This window comes from Myxocyprinus asiaticus, chromosome 16 (assembly GCF_019703515.2).
Source record: "Myxocyprinus asiaticus isolate MX2 ecotype Aquarium Trade chromosome 16, UBuf_Myxa_2, whole genome shotgun sequence".
NCBI classification, from domain to species: Eukaryota; Metazoa; Chordata; class Actinopteri; order Cypriniformes; family Catostomidae; genus Myxocyprinus; species Myxocyprinus asiaticus.
The window spans coordinates 25,788,663-25,806,063 of record NC_059359.1 but is presented as its reverse complement, the minus strand read 5'-3'; the positions used below and the strand labels follow the sequence as shown (position 1 = coordinate 25,806,063).

At 39.4% G+C, this 17,401-nt stretch overlaps 1 pseudogene; it reads left to right on the top strand.

Moving 5' to 3' along the window:
* The first annotated feature begins 327 nt into the window (after positions 1-327).
* On the top strand, positions 328-17,335 carry LOC127454568 (nibrin-like; annotated as a pseudogene).
* Positions 17,336-17,401: the final 66 nt, after the last annotated feature.

The window sequence follows — 17,401 nt, the reverse complement described above, 5'->3', positions numbered from 1 at the left end:
CCAGAAAATTAAAGATTTTTTTATTTATTTATTTATTTTTTTTTATGTTGCCATGTTGCTTCATCAAGTGCTTCACTAGATCAGCTGTCATCAATGAAATTGAGAGGTCATGTGCTACACATACAAAGCCAGTAAGTAAAACGATTAGCCTCTATCTGTTATAAATGTGAGGTAAACATATATAAATATGTGTCATAATTGTATGGTCAAATCTATGTAGCATTTTTAAATGGGATGCTATTTTGAAAAATCAGGCATTCTGTACATGGGTGCTTGCAAGTGTCATACCCTAGATGACACCATTTTCTTCACTGTGTAGCCTGACGAATGCATAGTGTCTGGTATAGAGACCTGTTGACAGGTCAAGTTTTTTTACGCTGTTGGCAGGCAATCACACTGAAAGAAAGTTCTAAATACGGCACTTTCATCGATGGTGAGAAGCTTGAGACTGGATCCACAAGGACCTTGCAGCCAGGGGACAGACTCACATTCGGGGTCTTCCAAAGAAAGTTCAGGTCTGTTTGCTTTCCTTTGTTTGTGTGTTTGAGGAGACATGAGAAGAGGCTGATACTGTTAACACTTATTTTTTGCTATTTGTTTGTTTCAGGCCATTGTGCCATGAAGTTGTGTTTTCATTTTTTAGAATTACTTAATGGTGTTTTGACAATATTGAGAGTTAATTTGAAGTGGGGGATAAAAACCACCATTTTATTCAATCAGGTTGGAGAAAGAGTGTGTCGTGGTGTGTTCCTCTTGTGTTGACAATGAAGGAAAAATCTCCCTCTCTCATGATGTGCGCTCCATGTTGCACACATCTCGTTATGCCCACTGTAAAGATCAGCATAAATGTGAGGAGGCTGTTGAACTCTAAAACATTCTCTTATGTACGTCATATCCCCCTCAAGGAGCAGATGGCTTAAATGATTTACTGATTAGTTGCTGATGAAACATCAGCTTAATCTATGTCTTTTCATTTGCAGACAATATGTGCATTGCTATGCTGTCTGCTCGCCCATAGTAAAGCCTGAATTCTTCAGTGTGTTTAGTAAAGCTGCGCAGCAGAAACTGCCTCTGCCTAAAACTGAGGGGTGAAGAAAAGATCTCTTCTTCTCTCTCTCCCTCTCTCTCTCTCTCTCTCTCTCATTTTTCACCCCAAAATTTAATTTCTGTCATCATGTACTTACCCTCAAGTTGTTACAAACCTGCATGACTTTGTTCTGTGAAACACAGAAGGAGAATATACCTGTTGCTCTTATACATGATTCATGAGGACCTTTTTAAATCTGGAAAGCTCCAGTCCCCATTCATTGTAACTGCATGGAAAAGAGTAAAGACTACAGCCTTGTAAATTTCTCCTTTTGTGTTTGACAGAAGATAGAAAGGCATACAGGTTCGGAACAACATCAGTTTTGGGTGAACTTATACCATTAACCTTCTATCTTTAAGGCATTGGGAATATTTTGAATATTAACTGCAACACAAAACATATACATGTGCAAGAGCAGATGTCACTGGGACACTCCTGTGTTTTGCAGATTTCAGCCAAGCCCACCCTGGCTAAAAACATTGTGGACCTGAGTGCACGGCCCAAGAGAAAGAGTCTCTTCAAGGGGAAAACTTTTCTGCTTTTGAACTCTAAACATGCAAGGTTTTTTCATTACTACTCATACTATTAAAAGAATAGTTCACCCAAAAAAAATCTCTCATTATTTACTCCTCATGCCCTTCCATACTCAAATGCTGTCATTTTCACATGGTCATGGAAAACCTGAAAATATCAGTGGGAAAAAAAACCCTGAAAATATCAGAGAATTCAAAAATAAGAGGGAGTTGCAGGTCTGCAGGTTAAGAATCTTAAAAACTACTATGTTGTTTATAGATTTCCCTAGTTATGCTCAGCTCTAAAATGTTCATTCGGTTAACTGCTTTTTGTAAAAATCATAGAAATTAGTTAGTCAGAAAGTTTGGCAACTTTGTATTTATGGTTACTACACATGCAAGAACCATTGCTGTTTTAGTGTTAATAACGAAACAAACATTCACATTTACATTTATTCATTTGGAAGATGTTTTTATCCAAAGTGACTTACAAAACATCATGCATCACTGAGTGTCTGTACTACCAGAACTACCAGAAATGAGTTTTGTTGACTTAAAGGAATATTCCGGGTTCAATACAAGTTAAGCTCAATTGACAGCATTTGTGGCACAATATTGATTACCACAAAAAAAAAACATTCGACTCCCTCCTTTTCTTTAAAAAAAGCAAAAATCTGGGTTACAGTGAGGCACTAACAATGGAAGTGAATGGGGCCAATCCGTAAATGTTAAAATACTCACCGTTTCAAAAGAATAGCCACAACACATAAACAATATTTGTGTTAACGTAATTTTAGTGTGATAAAATCACTAATATTTTCTGTGTAAATTTAAATCCAATTTTACAACTTCTTTGCCATGATGATGTAATGTCAACAAACCCTAAAACGACTGTACAAATGAAGATTTCAACAACTTTACAACTCAAATAATACAAGAGTTTTAACAGAATAATTAATGTAAGTGCTTTTGTAAAATTATAAGCTTCACATTTCTGCCTTTAAACCCTCCAATAATTGGCCCCATTTACTTCCATAAGTGCCTCACTGTAACCTAAAATTATTATTTTTTTTTTTTAAAGGAAGGACTCTAAATTATTTTTTGTAGTAATTAACATTATGCCAAAAACGCTGTCAATTGAGCTTAACTATGTGTTAATAATTATTTAAATTTTGGTCTGTTTCTCACACAGACATATCACATGGCTTTAGAAGACTTGGAATATGGCCCGTAAATCGTAGGGACTACTTTTATGATACTTGTTTTTTTTTCTTCTTTTCTTTCTTTCTTGTCAGTATGAATTATCAATGTATGGCAAGTGCTGTGTATAGATTCATTCTTCAGAAATTTTTACTTTTGTGTTCTATGAAAAAAATAACAGCATTGGGCTTTGGAATGACATAAGGGTGAGTAAATAATAATTGGAATGACATAAGGGTGAGTAAATAATAGCTTTCATTTTTGGGTGAACTATCCCTTTAAAACTAATGCCATCATCACAATAATTACAGCTGTTGCCATTAGGACTACTTTCACCTCTGTTACAACTACTTTTACTAATAATACTCCTGATGCTTCTACTACTACTACTGCTAATACTGTAAATAAGAATACCAATCACAATATTGCTATGGAGCCCCTGAGATCTATTGTTCATAATGACTATTGTAGCTGGTATTACAGGATGTGTTAGAGTATTTGCCTATTAGTAGCACTGTGGAAGTAGTCTGCGGTCAGCACTCTGGGATGTGGTCTATTTCACTAATTATGAGGCCAAAGGATTGTTCTTGTGTGTGTCTCCTTAGTACTGCTTGTGCTGTATCACATGGCTAGTTCCTTAACAGGAAAATGATGTTACCTCTGTACCCAAGTGCCTAAGTGCAGTGCAGAGGCATTTTCCACAGCCAAACCACAAACTGATGCATCACTGAGTGTCTCCACTACCAGACCTACCAGATATATTTTCTGTTGCCTTAAAGGTGCATTTAGAAAATAAAGTGCATTCAGAAAGTATTCAGACCCCTTCCTTTTTTCACATTTTGTTATGTTGCAGCCTTAAGTTAAATTATTGTTTTTTTGTTTTTTTTTCACATCAATCTACACTCCATACCCCATAATGACAAAGCAAAAAACAGATTTTTGATAACTCTGCAAATTTATTAAAAAGAAAAAACTAAAATATCACATTGACATAAGTATTCATATATTTGCTCTGACACTTGAAATTTAGCTCAGGTGCATCCCATTTCTCTGGTCATATTTGAGATGTTTCTACACTTTGATTGGAGTCCATTTGTGGCAAATTCAGTTGACTGGACATGAAAGGTGCTGTGTGTGTATATATTATTTTTATTATTATTATTATTATTATTATTATTATTATTATTATTTATTATTTTTTTTGATAATTGCTAAACCTTTAAACAGAAAGAAATAATAATATAGTAGTAAATAAATATACAGGTGCTGGTCATATAATTAGAATATCATCAAAAAGTTGATTTATTTCACTAATTCCATTCAAAAAGTGAAACTTGTATATTATATTCATTCATTACACACAGACTGATATATTTCAAATGTTTATTTCTTTTAATTTTGATGATTATAACTGACAACTAAGGAAAATCCCAAATTCAGTATCTCAGAAAATTAGAATATTGTGAAAAGGTTCAATATTGAATACACCTGGTGCCACACTCTAATCAGCTAATTAACTCAAAACAACTGCAAAGGCCTTTAAATGGTCTCTCAGTCTAGTTCTTTACGCTACACAATCATGGGGAAGACTGCTGACTTGACAGTTGTCCAAAAGACGACCATTGACACGTTGCACAAGGAGGGCAAGACACAAAAGGTCATTGCAAAAGAGGCTGGCTGTTCACAGAGCTCTGTGTCCAAGCACATTAATAGAGAGGCGAAGGGAAGGAAAAGATGTGGTAGAAAAAAGTGTACAAGCAATAGGTATAACCGCACCCTGGAGAGGATTGTGAAACAAAACCCATTCAAAAATGTGGGGGAGAACCACTACGCACAGACGTATGCAAGACATGGGTTTCAGCTGTCGCATTCCTTGTGTCAAGCCACTCTTGAACAACAGACAGCGTCTGAAGCGTCTCGCCTGGGCTAAAGACAAAAAGGACTGGACTGCTGCTGAGTGGTCCAAAGTTATGTTCTCTGATGAAAGTAAATTTTGCATTTCCTTTGGAAATCAGGGTCCCAGAGTCTGGAGGAAGAGAGGAGAGGCACACAATCCACGTTGCTTGAGGTCCAGTGTAAAGTTTCCACAGTCAGTGATGGTTTGGGGTGCCATGTCATCTGCTGGTGTTGGTCCACTGTGTTTTCTGAGGTCCAAGGTCAATGCAGCCGTATACCAGGAAGTTTTAGAGCACTTCATGCTTCCTGCTGCTGACCAACTTTATGGAGATGCAGATTTCATTTTCCAACAGGACTTGGCACCTGCACACAGTGCCAAAGCAACCAGTATCTGGTTTAAGGACCATGGTATCCCTGTTCTTAATTGGCCAGCAAACTCGCCTGACCTTAACCCCATAGAAAATCTATGGGGTATTGTGAAGAGGAAGATGCGATATACCAGACCCAACAATGCAGAAGAGCTGAAGGCCACTATCAGAGCAACCTGGGCTCTCATAACACCTGAGCAGTGCCACAGACTGATCGACTCCATGCCACGCCGCATTGCTGCAGTAATTCAGGCAAAAGGAGCCCCAACTAAGTATTGAGTGCTGTACATGCTCATACTTTTCATGTTCATACTTTTCAGTTGGCCAAGATTTCTAAAAATCCTTTCTTTGTATTGGTCTTAAGTAATATTCTAATTTTCTGAGATACTGAATTTGGGATTTTCCTTAGTTGTCAGTTATAATCATCAAAATGAAAAGAAATAAACATTTGAAATATATCAGTCTGTGTGTATTGAATGAATATAATATACAAGTTTCACTTTTTGAATGGAATTAGTGAAATAAATCAACTTTTTGATGATATTCTAATTATATGACCAGCACCTGTACATTTATTCCACTACAGATTACAGAATATATGCTGTAAAATGTAATTTGTAATGTATTCCGTTAGATTACTCAAGGTCAATAACGTATTCTAAATACTTTAGATTACTACTTCAGCACTGGTAGATTTTTTACACTTGTTTTGACTATAAAAACTCTGCCAGTACAGTAAGACAAAATACACATGTTAAAAATACATTCTCTGAAAAACCTAAATATCTTATGCTGTGTTGTTTCTAAAACAATGTAAATCAAATTGATCTTGATTTAATGATTTTTAGATATTTTTTACAGGAAAACAATACAAAAATATTATCAAGAATACGATTTTTGCCCTAATATCAAAGGTCTTACTAGAAAAAAATAAATTATGATCCAACGTGAATTTTCTTGATAAAACAATATGATCATGCCTGGTAACATGTGCATGTAAAATGGCTAGAAATAGCATTTTAGCTTAGCGTAAAGCTGACAATTTACACAAGGTTTATTTCTGTTTCTTCTGCTCCAAACTTACTTCAAACTTACTTCTCTGTCTGCTCGTATGAATGTAACACATCATAAGAAAGTGTTTTACCGCTGTTCAAATGCACTTTGGATTGCATCATTTATATGGATAAATGTTTTCCATCTGAAAGGACTAAATATTAAATGAAACAAATGACAATAAAATGCAAAGTAATCTCTTCAGTAATCAAAATACTTTTTTGAATGTAACTGTATTCTAAATACCAATGATTTAAATTGTAACTGTAGTGGAATACAGTTACTTATATTTTGTATTTTAAATACGTAATTCCGATACATGTATTCCGTTACTCCCCAACCCTGTATGTATACATATATAGTAATGTATAGTAGTAATAAAAAAAATAGTATTTTTGAAAAATGTTTTAAATGATAATGTACACTCTTGTGAGATGAAGACCCTAGTCATCAGTCTTAGAGAAAAGGCTAGTTAATTCTGTATATTGTGGTGGGAGAATATTCACGAGTGCTACCATGTTGAGATCATAAAATTTTACTAACTTTATCTCAATAATTGCTTTTACTCTCGCAATAATTGAATCAAGACTGTGAAAAGTGTAATTTTAGAATGACAACAGTAACTGAGACCTTCTGTTTTTGCATGATACTGTATCTATGCATATAGGTGTCACTGCAACATAAACAAGAATATTACTGAGTGCACCATTAAGAAAAGCTTTTATCAGTTATGTAATTCTAACCTCTCTTACCTCTTATATTTTTGGCATGATTTTATTGTCCCCAAAAGTGAAAGTTAGCACTTAATTTGTCAGGCTCTTATATACAGTCCAAAGGCTAGTATTTAACCATATCTGCATTTACGTTGGCCCAGTAAGTGGTTTTAATTAGTTAGATGGGAGTCCTTCCCTACCATTCCTATTAATCAGAAGTTTGAAGAATTATACTGATTAGCTCATACGAATAGCAAACCATGTGAAGAATCTCTAAAATCAGCAGGTTCATTCGTGTAATCACAGAGAGGTGTGAAGACTTGCTGATGGAAACTACAGCAGTGCAATGTGGTCACATGAACATTTTCACCCCTCCGTCACCTGGAATAAGGATATATGTAGGCTCATCAGCACGTTTGAAATTTAAGCAACAATTAATAGGCTAATGATGTCAGCTTTATTTTTTAAGCAGACATTCTTCTAAACTTCTGGAAGCTTTCAAGTTCTCAAAACTGCATTAGGTCTTGTGTAACTTTTTATTAATGTACTTTGTGTTCTGTGTGCCTTTATTGTAGCATCATCAAAGTTTAGAGATATGTGTTAGAGGTGCACTCAGAAATATTTGTGAACTTTGTTCTAAAATGTTCAGTTCAGTTACTTTATCCACAATGTAGAATTCGACTTCACCATAGACAATATAAACACCAACATATCACATAAAACAGCATAGGAAAAACAAACAAATATGATCAATTAAAAGTATACCCTCTGCAGTCATATTCAAAAACCCATACACATATCTCCACACATATATAGCTACAAATGTAATAGTCTGACAGCATTTGGCACAAATGACATCTGATACACTTTCTTGATAGCCCGCGGTTGCCTAAAACGCCTCTCTGAGAGTAATAACTGAAAGTGACTATATAGAGGATGGGTAAGATCCTCTATAATCACCCAAGCATTTGTTTTACTTTGGAGATATATATATATATATATATATATATATATATATATATATATATATATATATATATAGATATAGATATATACTACCGTTCAAAAGTTTAGGGTCACTTAATCATTCTTTAGGGAGCCTGAAGAATTGCTGTTCTTCTTATTGGACATGTAAGCTTACATAACTGCAAAGCATGTGAAATATACAGTAGTGCCATAAGGATTGACCTATGTAATTTTAGCTAAATTGATCTCGCCTGCAAACGCTGACAAATTGCAAGCTACCTTGCTTTGTAACTTTCAAATAATTTCAACGATCTTCTCTTTATACTAAAAGTCAGGTTAATGTCAATGTTATTCTGTAATTATTCAAATCAAATCAAATCAAATCAAATCATTTTATTGTCACACAGCCATATACGCAAGTGCAATGGTGTGTGAAATTCTTGGGTGCAGTTCCGATCAACATAGCAGTCGTGACAGTGAAGAGACATATACCAATTTACAATAACATCAAATTAACACAACACAATTTAAACATCTGTTATACATAATTACACTCAACTTAAAACATCAAATTAACACAACACAATTTAAACATCTGTTATACATAATTACACTCAACTTAAAACATCACATTAACACAACACAATTTAAACATCTGTTATACACATAATTACACTCAACAATATACAAATAATAACATACACTGTACAGTATACAATATGCTGTTTTTTTTTTTTTGTTTTTTGTTTTTTACTATATAGATACTATATAGATACACATTATTCAATAAAAATTAAAAATTAAAATATATATAAAAAAAGTATATATATATATATATATATATATATATATATATATATATATATATATAGAATGTACAGTATTGTACTGTATTGACATTCAGGCTGTCGGTTGATAGTCAGTTGTTAAGAGAGACATAATATAATAACAGTAATATAATTTATGACAGTCCGGTGTGAGATAAAAGAGTAATAAAGTGCAGGGCTGATGTATTTTGATCGTGGGAGATCAAGAGTTCAGAAATCTGATTGCTTGGGGGAAGAAGCTGTCATGGAGTCGGCTGGTGCGGGTCCTGATGCTGCGATACCGCCTACCTGATGGTAGCAGTGAGAGCAGCCCATGGCTCGGGTGGCTGTTGTCTCTGATGATCCTCCGAGCTTTTTTCACACACCGCCTTGTATATATTTCCTGGAGGGAGGGAAGCTCACCTCCGATGATGTGTTTGGCAGTTCGCACCACCCTTTGCAGTGCTTTGCGGTTGTGGGCGGTGCTATTGCCGTACCAGGCGGAGATACAGCCAGTCAGGATGCTCTCTACAGTGCAGGTGTAGAACCGTGTGAGGATGTGGCGGTTCATTCCAAACTTCCTCAGCCGTCTCAGGAAGAAGAGGCGCTGATGAGCCTTCATCACAACGACTTCAGTGTGGACGGACCATGTGAGTTCCTCAGTGATGTGGACACCCAGGAACTTGAAGCTGCTGACTCTCTCCACTGGTGCTCCATTGATGGTGATTGGACTGTGTTCTCTGTCTTTTCTTCTGAAGTCCACCACAAGCTCCTTTGTCTTACTGACGTTGAGGGAGAGGTTGTGCTCCTGACACCAGTGTGTCAGAGTGTGCACCTCCTCTCTGTAGGCTGTTTCATCATTGTCAGTGATCAGACCTACCACCTTCGTGTCATCAGCAAACTTAATGATGGCATTGGAGTTATGTGTTGCCACACAGTCATGTGTGTACAAGGAATACAGTAGTGGGCTGAGAACACAGCCCTGCGGGGCTCCAGTGGTGAGGGTCAGTGATGAGGAGATGTTGCTGCCTATTCTAACCACCTGGCGTCTGCTTGACAGGAAGTCCAGGATCCAGCTGCACAGCGAGCTGTTTAAGCCCAGAGCCCGGAGTTTCTCATCTAGCTTGGAGGGCACTATGGTGTTGAATGCTGAGCTGTAGTCTACAAACAACATTCTCACATAAGTGTTCTTTTTTTCCAGGTGGGAGAGAGCAGTGTGTATTGTAGATGCAATGGCATCATCAGTGGAGGGGTTGTTGCGGTATGCAAACTGCAGTGGGTCAAGATTGAGTGGTAATACAGAGCAGATGTAATCTCTGATTAGTCTCTCAAAACATTTGCTGATGATGGGGGTCAGAGCAACAGGACGCCAGTCATTTAAACACGTTATTTTTGATTGCTTTGGAACAGGCACAATGGTGGATGTTTTAAAGCATGTGGGGACTACAGACAAAGAGAGGGAAAGGTTGAAAATGTCCGTAAAAACACCAGCCAGCTGGTTCGCGCACGCTCTGATGACGCGGCCCGGAATGCCGTCTGGACCCGCGGCTTTGCGGATATTCACCCGTCGGAAGGATCGGGTTACATCCGCTACAGAGACGGAGAGTGAACTAACCTCTGTAGCTTCAGCCGCGAGAGCTCTCTCCGCGAGGGCGGTGTTATTTCCCTCGAAACGAGCATAAAAAGTATTTAGCTCATTCGGTAGAGAGGCAGCGGTGTTCATGGCGGAGGTTTTATTCCCTTTAAAGTCCGTGATGATGTTAATTCCCTGCCACATGCTTCTAGAGTTGGTGGTGTTAAACTGTCCTTCAATCTTGCTCCTGTACTGGCGTTTTGCTGTTGTGATAGTTTTTCGGAGGGCATAACTGGCTTGTTTATGCTCCTCCGCGTTCCCGGAATTAAAAGCGGAGGTCCGCACATTAAGTGCCGCGCGAACATCGCTATTGATCCACGGCTTCTGATTCGGATAGATTCGCACAGTTCTGGTCGGAATCACTTCCTCTACGCAGGTTCTGATGAAACACATTACGCTATCAGCGTAAAGCTCGATGTCGTCATCAGAGGCGGACCGGAACATCTCCCAGTCCGTGCGATCAAAACAGTCCTGTAGCGTAGAGTCTGATTGGTCCGACCAGCACTGGATCGTTCTGAGGGTGGGTGCTTCCTGTTTCAATTTCTGCCTGTAAGCGGGCAGAAGCAGAATGGAAGAGTGGTCCGATTTGCCAAATGGTGGGCGGGGGAGGGATTTGTAGCCATCCCGGAACGGAGAGTAGCAATGGTCCAAAACCTGGTCCCCTCGTGTGTTGAAACTAATGTGCTGGTGATATTTTGGTGCGACTGATTTTAAACTGGCTTTATTAAAGTCCCCGGTCACAATGAACGCGGCCTCAGGGTGCGCGGTTTCCTGCTCACTTATACTCCCATACAGTTCCTTGAGTGCCCGGTCTGTGTCGGCTTGTGGGGGAATGTACACAGCAGTGATAATGACCGCTGTGAATTCCCTCGGTAGCCAGAATGGTCGACACAGAAGCATAAGAAATTCCAGATCAGGAGAACAGAAAGACTTGATGGAATGTACGTTCCTCTGATCACACCAGGATTTGTTGATCATAAAACATACACCACCTCCTCTAGTTTTACCTGAGAGGTCTTTTGCTCTGTCCGCTCGGTGCACGGAGAACCCCGTGGGTTCAATGGCTGAGTCTGGAATCTCCGCAGACATCCAAGTTTCCGTAAGGCAGATAATGCAGCAGTCCCTCGTCTCTCGTTGGAAAGAGATCCGCGCTTTCAGCTCGCAGAGCTTGTTATCCAGAGACTGAACATTTGCCAGTAGAATAGTGGGTAGCGGGGGTCGATTTGCGCGGCGTCTTACTCTGATGAGAACGCCGGCTCTGTTTCCCCTTTTCCTCCTGCGTTTCCGCGGCCGTGCTGCCCAGACAAAGGGCTCCGCTTGCGTGTTTGTAAACAGCGGGTCGGCATTGAGGAATGTGAAGTCCAGTTTTCGGTGTGAGATCGCTGAACCAATGTCCAAAAGTGTTTGTCTGTCGTAGACAATAAGGCAGACAACATCCAAGACAAAAAACATAAGAATTGTAAACAAAACAAACAAACCATTGCTATGTTGTGTCGGAGCTCGCAACGCAGCAGCCATACTCGGCGCCATCTTGAGTCCATATTCAGCAAGGTAAACTACAATAACACATGAAATGAATGCTAGACAATGTTCAAGATAATGCAAAAAGCTCCATTCATTAGTGTAACGTAACTTGGTTATACAGAAAATATATACATTCTATTATTATAAAACAATAGCGCATCGATATATCAAAATGACAGTTATGATGGAATCACATCAATACTGAATTGTGTCAACATATTTATAACATACAGTCTATTTATTTTATGCTAGCTAACGCCGACATAGGCTATCGTATAAATGCAGTCAATGTATCATGCAAAGAAAAGTGATTACTTCAAACTACAGTCTCGCATAGTCAGACCTATCTCCACACTTTGTTTTAGCCCTGTTCCAGCACTGGAGAGTCAAATATAATATACAGTCTCAAAGTTTGTAGTAAAACAATCATAACTGTGTAATTTTAATTATGCTACTTTATCTGTCATCATGATGCCGGTGAATCACGTTCAGTCTCTTTGTTTTTGTTATGCTCGCTCGCGTCCCTATAGAGCGTGTGCGCGCACGATCATGAGCAACAAGCTGCAGTTCACTTAACGGCCACAGGTGTCATTAATAGCAAGGGTTTCTGAATCTTACATACTGCACCTTTAAATTTAGGATTTGTGTTTAATTTTTTTGCCCAGTGTGTCCATAATTTTTGGTTTCTACCAAGAATTTTCATTTTGGTATATCACTAATGATTATCAATAGTGCTAGTTTATAGATGTACTGATAGCTTTCTCGAGTTTTCTGTGTAGTGAGTCTACATTCACATTTGCAGGATGGATATTAGTGGGATCTGTGCCGTTAGTGAGACTCCAGAGAAGACACACACAACTCAACATGCTTTACAGGGCTCCACAGTATCCAGCAAACAATCGCTCGGCCCGGAACCTCCTTCTCCCACATCATAACATCTCGGTAGATGTCATCTGAGAGCTCCAACAAGGATAAACCTGAGATTGACAGCTCCTCCCACTGGCAAATCCACACTAACACAGTCGCCCCAGTAACAGGCAGCTCTCACAAACTACTTCCAGCCTGTCACCAAGAAAAGGTAAGTCTAGTAGGTCACCACATCACATACAGTATATGGCCAAAAGTATGTGGACATCTTCTAATTCACATCTTTGGCTATTTCAGCTACCCCCATTTAAGCTATGGATCTTTTCCTACTTACAGATGCATAAAATCAAGCATACAGCCATACAATCTCCTTAGGCAAACATTTTCAGTACAATGGTTCATGACAAAGAGCTCAGTGACTTTTAACGTTGCACTGTCATAAAGGCCCCTGCACAATTCCTACGATATGTGACATCATTTAGAACTAAATCTGGCCAAAACAAAGGTGTTTTAGCCTTCGTTCCAGTGGTTCAAAACAGCTTGCCAGGGTGAACTTTCAGGAAAACATTTTACCGGCTGCTAAACACCTTACTGCCATTCATCCATGTAGTCGGTAGGTGTGACCTGGAGCTCCACCTACTTTGAGGCTGACAACAGAAATCAGATCTACTCAAATACTCTTAAGTGCCTATTCACTCTATTGTTTGATATGCTGCTTTACTCGTGTCGCTTGCAGCCAAAAAATATTCACACATCTGCCCAAAGTAAGATATGCCTCTATCAGCATTCTTTTGTCTGTATTCTGAACATTATCACTTTTTAATACACTCATCTTTGCAGTAGTACCAGTGTCATCATAAATTACAATAACAGAGTGTAATCAGCACATATTATGGCCACGTATAACGTGTTTGCGCATTAGTGCAATGAATTAAGAATGAAAACAAGACAAAATACACATTTTCTACTGCACACATATTACACTAAATCATCAAGAAGTAGTTAAAACAGCTTCTTTTGGGGGCCTGAGTAGCTCAGCAAGTAAAGACGCTGACTACCACACCTGGAGTCGCAAGTTCGAATCCAGGGCTTGCTGAGTGACTCCAGTCAGGCTTCCTAAGCAACCAACTGGGCCGGTTGCTAGGGTGGGTAGAGTCATGTTGGGTTAACCTCCTCATGGTTGCTATAATGTGGTTCTCATTCTTGGTGGGGCATGTGGTGAGTTGTGTGTGGATGCCATGGAGAATAGCGTGAGCCTCCACATGCGCTAGGTCTCTGCGGTAAAGCACTCAACAAGCCACGTGATAAGATGTGCGGATTGACTGTCTCAGATGCAGAGGCAACTGAGATTCATCCTCCACCACCCGGATTGAGGCGAGTCACTACGCCAACATGAGGACCCAAAAAAAAAAAAAACAGCTTCTTTTACTGATCTCATGTGAATTCTATTCATAGAAAGAGGCATGAAGGCATTGATAACACATTTTAATGTCACATTAGTTAAGGTTTTACATGTAGTCTTGTGTGTCATCATATTTAAATGCTCCTCTAAATGTCCGGTGTCTGTATGTTCACAAACAGTATGTCATTGCTTGGCTGTTTCGAACTTCTTATTGGCTCTGAGCGAAGAACGAAGTAGAACTTCTCCGTGAGTGTGCTTGGGCCTTAAGCTGCTCACTGATGCTCATGTTGAAAGAGGATCTCCTCCACCAATAGGTCTCACTGAGCACAGCTCAGTGCCAGAACCTGAATTCAGTGCCTGGGTTTGGGCTTTTGTCTGGGTTTGGGCTCCAATCACAATGTGGCCCAACAGGCTCAGGCTGGTGGCTCCAGTCAAAGCTCTTGCAGTAAGAAGAGAAAAAAAACTTGACCCTGCTGCATCTGCTGATTTAGACATGTCACTTGAAGGGCTTGAGTCCATCATGTCTGACGAGATGGATGAGCCTTGGCAGGCTAGAGCTAATAAGAAACAACATCTTAAGTCAGGACAGAGCAGCAAGGTCAATAACCCTCAATTACTGAATTGGCAAGAGGGCAACAGCAGAAAAAGCACCAAGAATCAGCAAAGCAGTGCCAATAGCATTCAGCACTTGCAGTTGAACAGGCAGGCCCAGCTGCAACAAATCAGGGCTCTGAAATGTGGTCAGGGAGGTCATCCAATCAAGCACCAGATTTAGAGTGGGAAGCGCATAGGTCGAAAAGACTGGAACTTGAAGAGGTCAAAGAGGAGGAAGTATCATTTGTTGTGGTAAGAAGAGACTCATCTCTTGTTTCATTTATATTTTGGCTGTTTTGAACTCACTACTTGTTCCTTCACAATTTTTTTTAATCTGCAGGACAGCTTGTCCCATGTTTTTGTTTTTCTTTCAGGCTTCAAGGCCTCAAAATGGCATTTCCCAGCTCTGTGAGGCTGTAGATAAACAAGAAATGAAGGTGAGAGGTTTTAATACAGAAGTTGATTGTGAGCCATTGTGACCTACACTGGTAAAAAAATAAATATGTATTTTCAGGGTTTTAGAAAGGTCATGATAGCTATGTTTATGGTGTCTTTTCCCCCAGAGTGTCTTTTATATGTTATTATAGTCCAATAATAACACTGCTGTTGCTCTAAAGACCTCAACTTCCTTGTCTGGAACTGAGAATGACCCTGAGCTGCCCAGGAGGTTCCTACAGATTCAGCTTAAGACCCTGACTGTGAGCACCTCCCCCAGATAAAGACCCAGCCCACTACAGATCCATGATCCCAATGGCAAGAATGTCAAAAGGTTTCCGCAAGTTCAGAGGACTTTCCCTAAGAGTGTTTCATTCATAATATTATGGCTTAGTATCTTGGTGTCTGTTAAAACTTGACATTTGTCTGTGTGTGAATGGCTGTTGGGGGGTGGGTGTGTGTATCTGTATCGGTATGTGCGCATGCATCTCTAGACATCCGTCCCTGGATTAAAGGGGCTACCTAACATTATCAGAGGCTCTGATCTTGTGGCTCACAATCGCAGCAAGAACTCTGAACTGGAGGAGTGGCTCAAGCAGGCAGAAGAGGTAAGAGACAGAAGGAATGAGGGAAGGAAAATGGCAGCAAACCATGACAAATGTAATGGATATAGAGAAAAGATGGAAGGATGACTTATACAGATGATAGAGGGACAAGGAGGACAGTTCAAGACAGAGAGTTGTATTCCCATTTATGCCATTCTATCTCTTTTAGGAGGAAATACAGAATGCGCTGGAGGAGACATTGGGGGATGATTTGTTCAGGTATGCCATCTATGTATTTGTGTAGGCAATAGAGCTTAAAGAGATGGATGGCCAGCATGGACAGACATGATGTCTAGTGACGTTAGCACTTTCTGTGTCTCTGTCTCATTTGAATCCTGTCTGATCTCTGTATGATCCTCACCCTCATCCAGACAGACACTAGCCACCTGCCTAAACAAATGCTACATTCAACCAGACGCTGACCCCTGATCCTAGAGAATCAAGGCTCACAAAGAGACAATAACCTCAGTGATGGCACACTAAGGGCTTAGTCTGCAGTGGACTGGCTGAGACTGGTTTAAACACCGGGATACTCTGATGCACTGAGACGGGGAAAGGCTGCAGGACTTCTGGTTCCCAGTGTTGTTCACATTTTTGAGTTTGTTATTGCTATCAGACACACACTCAAGACATTTGGCTGGAGACCTACACAGCTTTGCATTACCAGTCTGTCTGAGTTTGAAAAGCTTCACTCATCCACAACGAGTTTTACCATATATTACGTCTTTTTCTCTAACACACGCACATTTTCTCATGAGAATGCTTGGAAAGTATGACGTCAATGATTTCCCAGCTGCTTTTAAATCATTGTTCACAGTTGAAGTCACGCTGGGCTGCGAAGACCCATTGATATATTTAACGAGCTCCTGCTGTTTAAACACAGATTGATTACAACAGAAATACAGTGGTGGTTTAACTTTGTGGTCAGGACAATGTCCTGAAATTACTTCTTGTAAAATGAGTAGCTTCACTCATATCAAAATATCTCTGTGAATAGTAGTTTTGCAAATAATTGTCACCTCTTTCAACAACAATGCTCGGGAGGTTTGCTTTGTGAATGTTGCCGTGAGTGATGTTTATTTTTGTAAAATCCATACCTTAAAGAGTTCACCTATCCTGAGAGAAGGAAGGCCTCATCAGAGGCACAGAATTGTTGCCTGGAGACTGACCCTGACTAACAGGGGACTTTCAAGTGGTGCCATTTCTTCCACTTAAGCAGAAAAACACACTCTCAAATATACACACTGCCATGGCCATGCAGTTTGTCCAACACAACTGTTTGATCTCTGAATCATGATGCTCAACCAGTCATGCATGGAGAGAAAACATCACACAGAAAATAAAAAGATTGAAAAGAAAAAAAAAATCTATTTTTCCAACATCTTCTCCAGCTCCCTCCCCCAGGCTAATGAAGTCTCCCAGACATGTTTTATGGAAGAGGATGTCTGGTTTGATGACTTTTAAACAATGTTTGACTTTTACAGCCTACAGTTTGTATCAATTCGCTGTTATTCAATAATTTTCACTTTGGTTACTAATTGTCACCGTAAGGCAGGAATGTTAAAAGCTTCAGTGGGAATGTTGGTTGTACTGAAAAAAATATATATTTTTACTTTTCTGACTGTTTTTTCTTTTTCTCTCAGGTACAACCCTAGACCTGCCAAGAAATTATGAATAAATGTTCTTAATGCTGTCGATCTCTCTGTTTGATGGCTGAGAAGACATGCCCTCTATTGTCAT